Source organism: Fukomys damarensis, unplaced genomic scaffold (genome assembly GCF_012274545.1).
Source record: "Fukomys damarensis isolate Sample0158 unplaced genomic scaffold, DMR_v1.0_HiC HiC_scaffold_17, whole genome shotgun sequence".
Taxonomy (NCBI): domain Eukaryota; kingdom Metazoa; phylum Chordata; class Mammalia; order Rodentia; family Bathyergidae; genus Fukomys; species Fukomys damarensis.
Genome location: NW_022900929.1, coordinates 8,077,870 through 8,085,970, shown reverse-complemented (window position 1 = coordinate 8,085,970; position 8,101 = coordinate 8,077,870). Strand labels below are relative to the sequence as shown.

General features: G+C 49.0%; 1 long non-coding RNA gene across 1 annotated transcript in view; it reads right to left on the bottom strand.

The window, feature by feature from the left end:
• Positions 1–57: 57 nt before the first annotated feature.
• Positions 58–8,101, bottom strand: part of LOC117286513 — a 16,292-nt gene continuing 8,248 nt past the window's right edge. The window contains exons 3-4 of the long non-coding RNA XR_004517668.1: positions 4,224–4,352; positions 58–415 (exon numbers count right to left, since the gene is read on the bottom strand). This is a non-coding gene — a long non-coding RNA (uncharacterized LOC117286513). The remainder of the gene's footprint in view (positions 416–4,223; positions 4,353–8,101) is intronic.

Here is an 8,101-nt window from a genome sequence, read left to right as displayed (position 1 = left end):
TTCATGTTATTTTAGTCACACCTGTAAGATAAACCTGGGAAGATCTCATCAGACAAGCATCTGTAGAAATCCATAGTACTCATGTGTACATTGCATATTAAAATTCTCCCTCTGACTAGTTTGACAGCATCGCGATGGTTGCCAATCACAGCTGGCATGCATGGAGTTCTGCCACAGCCCAGCAATGTGCCCACACCCTCCCTATTGCTCATACAACTTGATGGAGTAGGCATCGTTCTCCCTGCTTTATGAAGGGAGGTTTGGGACAGGATGAGGGACTTGCCCGGAGCCCAAGGCCCCTGAAAGCTGAGGGTGGACAGATCTGTGTCAAGCTGAATACTCTTCCCCGAGCCATGCTGGCCCTCGTGGTTGGCGTGCTGTCCACTGCGTATCTGGCAGGCTTTTATTTAAATCTCTGAGGCCACCAGAAAAAAAAGTGAGAAAGAGAGACGTAATTAGGATGCAGTTCCTGCCAAAGCAACCCTGTAACCCAGTATCCAGAGCGACCTGTTTAGATGCCAGCTGGGCGAGCCTCTCCCTGGAGTCCCGTGGGATTCAGGTCCGTTCTCCTGGCACAGCCCCTCTCGTCATCTTCCTTAGAGCCCTCCCAGTCACACTGTGGTCTTTTTGTATTTTTCTCCCTTGCTTATGCTCCCTCCTGCCCTCAGACCTCTGTTCCCAAGATTCCTTTTGCCTATAAGACCCCAGGAAACCCTCCTGTCTCTGCCTCCTGGTGCATGTGGCCCATTTAGGAATCCTGTGTCAGCAGGCAGCCCAGCTCGCCCACCTCCACACTCATCTCATGCTCTGAGACATGTGTCCATGTGCCTGCCCTGGACACCTGGGAGGGCAGGACTGCAACTCTGCTCTCCATTTGTCTAGCCCTTGGCCCCTGACAGGCAGAGAGCAGAGGGAGAGAAAGGCCTGGAACCAGGTGTGGTGGCACATGCTTGTAATCTTGGCACCTAGGAGGCTGAGGCAGGAGGACTTCCAGTACTTTGAGGCCAGCTGAGCTACATATGAGTTCAAGGCCAACCTGAACTATACAACAAGACCATGTCTCAAAAAACACACACACAAAGAGACAGGGTGGGGGAAGACCTATAACCCTATACTTATAAAAAATGTTACCTGTGACATTGTCACCTGTGACTTGAGCAGGTCCTTCAGGAAATAGTCTTCAAGAGGCACTGTCATCACAGAAGGTGACAGTGCTGTGGGTGTCACTGGCCCTGAAGACCTTCCAGGCATGGAGGTGGGTGACAGTGACATCGAGGGCCTTGACCCAGGGCTGGCCTGGCTACTGTGTGTTGGGTCTTAGGTTTGTGTTTTTTTGACACTGGAGATGGACGCAACCTAGGACCTTGCACCCTTGAGGTGAGTGCTGTACCCCTGAGCCACACCCCAGGCCCTCTATCTTAGCATGTAACAAAAAAGTTAAAAGAATAAAAATACAAAATTTTAAACATAGTCTCGCTACACAGCCTGGGGTATGGTGTACTCTGGGGTGGAATCGCCTAAGGATGCATACTGACAATGTGTCCCCTCGGTGACCCAGCCCTACTGCATGGGGCCTTCTCCTGTCCTGGCTGGACTCTGGGGCAGTACCGAGGTCTCCACGGCCTCAGCACTGTCTCCACAGCAGTACCTTATCTCTGGGCACCTTCTGTGCCAGTTTTCTGCCCTGTGGAACAGCTGTTGGAGCCAACAGCCCTGGAGACTGGTTGCTTTCCCCCAAGATTCAGAACAAGTCCCCACACCCGCCCCTAGAAAACAGACTATTTGTAAGAATATGAAAGAGGCAAAGGAGAGGAAAAAAAAAAGCCAAGCATAGTGGCACATTCCCGTAATCCCAGAACTTGGGAGGCTGAAGCAGGAGGACCAAAGTTCCAGCCCAGCCTGGGCAATTTAGTGAGACTTTATTTCAAAATAAAAAAAAATAAATAGGGGCTGGAGATGCCTGGGCTGCCCCCCTGTGACAGGGGCTTCCTCCTCCTCCAAGCTGCTTGGCTCAGCCTGAGGAAATCACCCTCACACCTGCCTTTCTTTATGGTTACCCAGGCCCCTGGGCCTCCCAACAGCCTCCCTGAGTGACAAACTCAGTGTTCTGTGGCAGAGAGGGATGAAGAACGGAATCCTGATGCGTGGGCCAAGTGGGGAAGTGAAGGAAGAGGTGGAAGCGGTTTAGTTAAGGATGTGAGTGTGGACTCGTTGGCCCAGCCTCAGTCAGGGCTTCAGGTGGACAAAGGGGCTGCATCTTCAGTGTCCAATGAACACTGTGGGGCAGCCATAAGGCAGGACCCCCCGGTACTCAGAAGGATGCTCCAGAGGTAAAAGCTGGCTGATACTTAACAACAACAACAAAATACCCCTCGCTCTCATTCTTGGGGTGGAAGGGCAGATAATAGGGGAATGAATATGAGCAACATATTTCCTACACATCGAACCCCTCAGTGCTAGACGAGGTGGGGGGCAAGGCAAAGTTGAAGATGCAAGAGTGAAAATGATCCGAGCATATTATGAGCTTGCACCGATCTGCCGAAGGGAAGCCTGTGAGTCCAGATAGCCAATTAAAAAAAAAAAGTGGAAAAAAACATACAAAGCATCCGTGGGGGACAGATAAGAGCTTTGCCGGACTTCCTTATAGCTGTTTGACTGGCAGCACGGTCTAGTATTAAATCCTGGGTGGGGCCTCAGACATTCTCAGAAGCTCTGAAGGTCTCAGTCTGGCTCTGCCCAGCCTGACTGATGGGGTGGTGGATTCACTGTCTCTGTCAGAAGTGTCGCGTGCGCCCTGGGCATGAGCGTGCTCGAGTGGGGTCTTCCGTTACATAACAAGAGGTGTGGAGACAAGAGTCATCTGTCTGTGCATCTTAGAGCAGTAATGGTGTGTGGCCAAAGAGTGTTCTAACTGCATTATTTAATCCTGGGCTTGGAAATCAAAAGAGCTCCTCCTAGTCTCCCTGCAAGCCGTCACTGGTGTCACCTTTAGAAGCCTTCTCTGTCCACCTCCTTGCGCCTCCCTCCCCTACACAGTTACCCCCTCTCTTAGGCCATGAGTATTATTATATTACCACCTTGCACTGGAATAATTTACTTTCATTTCTAATTCCCTGCGAGACTTCCGGAGGAGCATCGCTTATTCGTGATAGTATCTGATTCTTCTGTGTATCTAGCATGGTGCCTGGGACATACAGAAGCCTGCAGGGTTGTCCCACTGGCTGGTAACAGCAGCGCGGAGGTCAGGGAAGTGTCCAAGGAGGAGCGGTGCTTTCGTAAGACAGGCGAGGCGTCTGGTGCAGAGCAGGATATTCTGGAACCATTGCTTCTAGACTGTCTGGTTTCTCACCACACCTTCTCGGCTTGGTGACTCACAGCAGGGACGGGAGGCACTGTCCCCTAACACCTCCCAGGCTTTGGCCTCAAAAAGGCAAAAAAAAAAAACAAAACAAAAAAAAACGACAGTCAAGGGCTTAAGGCCTGTCTGGCTGCGTGGCCCATCGCTTCTCCACGTTTCAATTCCTCATTATGTAGAAGTCCTGAGTCAAAATGGGAGCCCCATTTCCCTGGGGCTCAGAAAACTAAGTCTTTGGGCCTTGCTTTCCTTCTACTTGCTGCAGAAGGGCAGGACCTGTGCCCAGGGCCTCACTGGGACGAGTCTGTCCTTTTGCTACAAGTGCATTTCTCCCACAAACACCTGCTCTCCGCTGCCTACCTGTACCCACCTGCTGTCCCTTAATTCTGTGGATCAAGGCTGCTCTCAAAAGCCCTTTCAGACAGATTCTATCTCTATAAAAACTGCAGATGATAAATTTAGAAGCCTACATATGCCATGGCACTATTTATGTTTTATTTTAAACGACACATGCTGCCCTTTGTCTGTGTGCATTCGTGGCTGTGCCAGAGTACCTTCTCCCTAGGTTTTGCATCCTCAGGAGCCATATTTTCCAGGCTCACTTGCAGACCTGGCCAGAGAGAGCCAGAGATGGGCACTGAAGAATGGGAGGAGGGGGAAGCCAAGGAAGGAAGGTCTCCACTTATCCTTGCCCGGCAGCCCCTCACTCCTGGCTTCCCGCTGAAGCCTGTAGGGGCTGCCTGGGCTCTGGATGCTTCCACATGGCCCCAGCTCCTGGGTGCTGGCGACACTGTTCCCTCCCTCTATATCTGCAGCCCCAGGCTAGAGTGACTTCTACCTTTCTCTGGCCTCTTAAGTCCTCCATTACCTGTGTTCAGTATCTCACATGCTTCTGCCTTTAGATTGCAGCCAGATTAAAACACTCTGGATAGGGCCGGGGATTGAGCTCAGTGATTCCGCAGCCGGCTTCGCAAGGGCAAGGACTTGAGTTTGATCCCTGGTACCAAAACAAAAACAAAAAAGCAAAACAAAACACTTTGGATACGTATATGCACCACATAGGGGGATGACAATATAAATACGTGAATATTTTCCTGGCTATACATGTACAAAGAACTGTCTGTCTATCTATCTGTCTATGAGACACACAGAAGATCTGGAAGTTTACACATGAAATTTAAGAGTGGTTTTACACCCAGGAGAAGGAATAGGGGACTAGGTTGGGGTGGAGTCATGAAGCCAGGTTGTAGGATTGTAATAAATAGCTTTATTGTGGCATAATATGCACATATAAGACCATAACAAGGTTGGGTGGTCATGAAGCCAGGTTGTAGGATTGTAATAAATAGCTTTATTGTGGCATAATTAGCACATATAAGACCATAACTTTGATATGTGTACGTAGGTGTTTGAAGTTTTTACATATATTGCTTATCTAACATTAAAAATATGAATAGCAGGAGTGGGTAATAGATCAGTGCTTTAGCCTGAGCTTTCAGGCAAGTAGGGAACATCTGCCGAGATGCTAATATTTGTTCATCCACCCATCCATCCATCCGGCCAATGTTACTGTATACTGTGTGCCAGGACCTGTGCGGGTTCTGAGAGTTTGTCAGTGAACAACACGAGTGTGATCCTCACCTGCATTATCTGGAGTAGTTAAAGCACAATTATGTCAATATTCATTATTTATGTGTAAAGAACTCATCTATGAAGAAGTAAAGAGGACAAGGAAAGGCTTATACCAGTCAGAGAAAGATATCCTGAGGGAGTGGTTCATCAGCTGCAACCCAAAGGATGAGCAAATAAAGCTTTACCCCTGGAGGGAAATGGTCAGGCAGAAGGGAACGACCAAGGCCCTGGTCTCAGGGAAACAGCTCTAATGAGGAAGTGTGCAGGTGTTTTTCACTGTTGCCTGTGGTGTGTCAGTGCCAGCCTGATGGGCAGGTACAGAGATTCTGTGGGCACAGTCTTCAGTGCTATAGCCTTGCAGCCCATAGAGCTGGCTCTCTGAACCCCAGGAGTGTGTGTGTGTGTGTGTGTGTGTGTGTGTGTTTGTGTGTGTGGTGCTGGGGCTCAAACCCAGAGCTCTACCACTGAGCTACATCCTCAGGCCCAGCGCTGTGGGTCTTACAGTAATTTACAAGGCTGATTTGGAGGTGGTTCAGAAATTCAGGATATTCTTGGATCAAAAGAACAAGAGTAGTGCCTGGGCTGGGCTAGGCTGTAGCTTGGTGGCAGAGTGATTGCCCAGCATCTTTGGGACCCCGACTTTGAACCCCAGCAGTACAGAAAACCAAACCCCCACACCCAGTCAGACCAAAGATCCTCATGTCCATCCTCATCCTTTGATAAGGTCAACTGCTACCTTTTTTTTTTTCTTTTAACTGAAACAGAGACTCATTATATGGTTCAGGCTGGCCTTGAACTCAATATGTACTCCAGGCTGGCCTCAGCCTCCCGAGTGCTGGGATTACAGGCACTCACCACCATGCCCGGCTCTACAACTGCTATTTTCTCAATATTAAGTACAACAAGATGCAAATATTTAAGACAAGTCCTCAATCCATCTTCTGCCCACCTTTCCACCCTGAGCTCTCCTTGAAAACAAATGCTGGGACTTGTGGTGAAAAGCTCCCTTCAGCAAGCTCCAGTCTTCCTAAACTTGGTTGTTTTTCTGTTTTTTTGCATAATTTAATTCCAAAAATGGAATTGTTTTTGCCTCTCAGTTTTCCCAATTCATAGACATTCGGCAATGGCTCTCATCTTATTTTATTGTCAGCCACCAATTCTTTTCCCTCTGAAATTAGGTTGCATATAAAGTAGCCCAGTCACTGCAATTAGAGTTTAGTGACTCCGTATCCAGTTCTCTCCAGACATAGAGAAGCAGGTTACACTTCCTTTTGATGTCCAAATTACAAAGGTAAGGACAGACTCTTAGCTTGACCTCCTGTCCTCCAGCTATTTCTGGGTGTCCCCAACAAGTTGTGTCACTCATCCTTACAAAACAGCTGCTGTAACTACACAGAGCCGCTCAGTCCTTGCTCTCCTGCCTGGCTCCTCCAAGTCTGCATCATGCAGGGCCCCTTGGAAGCTCTTGGTGCTGCCACTGCCCTTCATGAAAGCTGCACAGCTCCAGCCAAGGTCCTGGTCCCTGCCAGCGCCTCCAAGCCTGCCAGTCCTTGGGTGATCAGAGGAGAATCGGGCATGGTGCAGAAGCTGTGGAAACCGCTTGTCCTCCCAGCTCCAAGCTCCGCCTTGTCAACTGCGATCTGGAGCAATAATGGTTGAGACTGAGCCCCAAAAAGGTTTTGTGTCAGCCATCTAGGTGGCTGTGATCCCAGCATTCTAAGAGGCTGAGGCAGGAGGATCCCACGATCTGGCCCAGCCTGGGAAACTCAGCAACTCAGTGAGATTCTCTCTCAAAAAAGAGCTGGGGAACACAAGCTCAGCAGGAGGGCCTTGGATTCTTTCCTTAGTTTTACAAAAAAGTTATTTTTTTTCCAATTATCTCCCATTCCCCCACTGTCTGGCCTGCTCTTGTCCAATCATTGGGGTTTAAATATGTCCAAAGAATTATATGGGAAGAGAATCCACTCCCATTCCTTCCTTCAAACTTCCTCATCTTGGTCTTTAGCCATCCTGGCCATTATCCCTAGTTCTGCCCTTCAAGTCACAAAACCCCCCAATCCCTTCAACAGGGCATGGCACACAGGCCCCTGGAGTCTGTGTGTGGGGGCCGGGTAATTTTATCAGCAGCTGTCTGTCTAAAATTAAAGCTTAAAGTTAAACTCAGCCAGCCTAAATATATTCTCTGTGGTACTTAATAATCTACACTTGCTCTAACGACTGAAAGGCTCGATTTTAAACAGATCATGAAGAGGGAAACCCCACGCTGCAATGTCTTCTTCAGCAAAGAGAGAGGCCAAGTGTGGCACGTTCACCGGAAGTCACGGGGCTGGGTGGCGACAAGGTGCTTGTTTTGGGGATGAAGCAAGTGCTGCTCCGGCCACAGGTCTGGCTATGTAGCTGTGGTTTATGGGCAGGGCGTATGGCTGGGCCCCAATCCTGCCTTGTGAGGCCTGTTTTGCCTCTACAGTTTCCTATTTAATTCGCAACCCTGAGAATGGGCTATGATATGAACTCCAGGCGCTTGTCGCTTCCGTCACCACACACCGAGCTCCCCTGTGAGCTCCATGAGCCTTTGGGGAATGATCATGTTTTTCACACAACATTCTCTTTAGAAGTTTATAGTTTTAAGAAAATTAGTGGGTGCTTCTGGAGGCCGTATGTGATTTGCTTCTACCACTCGATGCTAACCAAAGGCCGAAGGGGCTACTAACTTCATGTTCCTAACCAGGAAGCTGAAACAGGTTGAACAACTTGTTCAAGGACACACCTGAGCCAGGGTTCTGGCATGGAGAGCCGGATTCCACTATCTCTGCTCTCACTCACCTCAGAGTCCCTCTCACCTACTTCCATTAAACTCCTAGGGCTGGTGGGCTGGGCATGCAGATCACTGCAGAGCACTTGCCTAGCAGACAGGAGGCAAAACAAACTCCTAGGACTGTTGTCAGTCAGTCAGCTTTTTCTTGACACATGTTTAATTTGAACATAGCAAAGCATGTAAATTGGTGTAAAAAATATTTTCTTTGGGCCAGGGATTTAGCTCAGTGGTTCCTCCTCTTGCCTTGCAAGCACAAGGTCCTGAGTGTGATCCTGAGTACAAAAAAAAAAAAAAAAAAA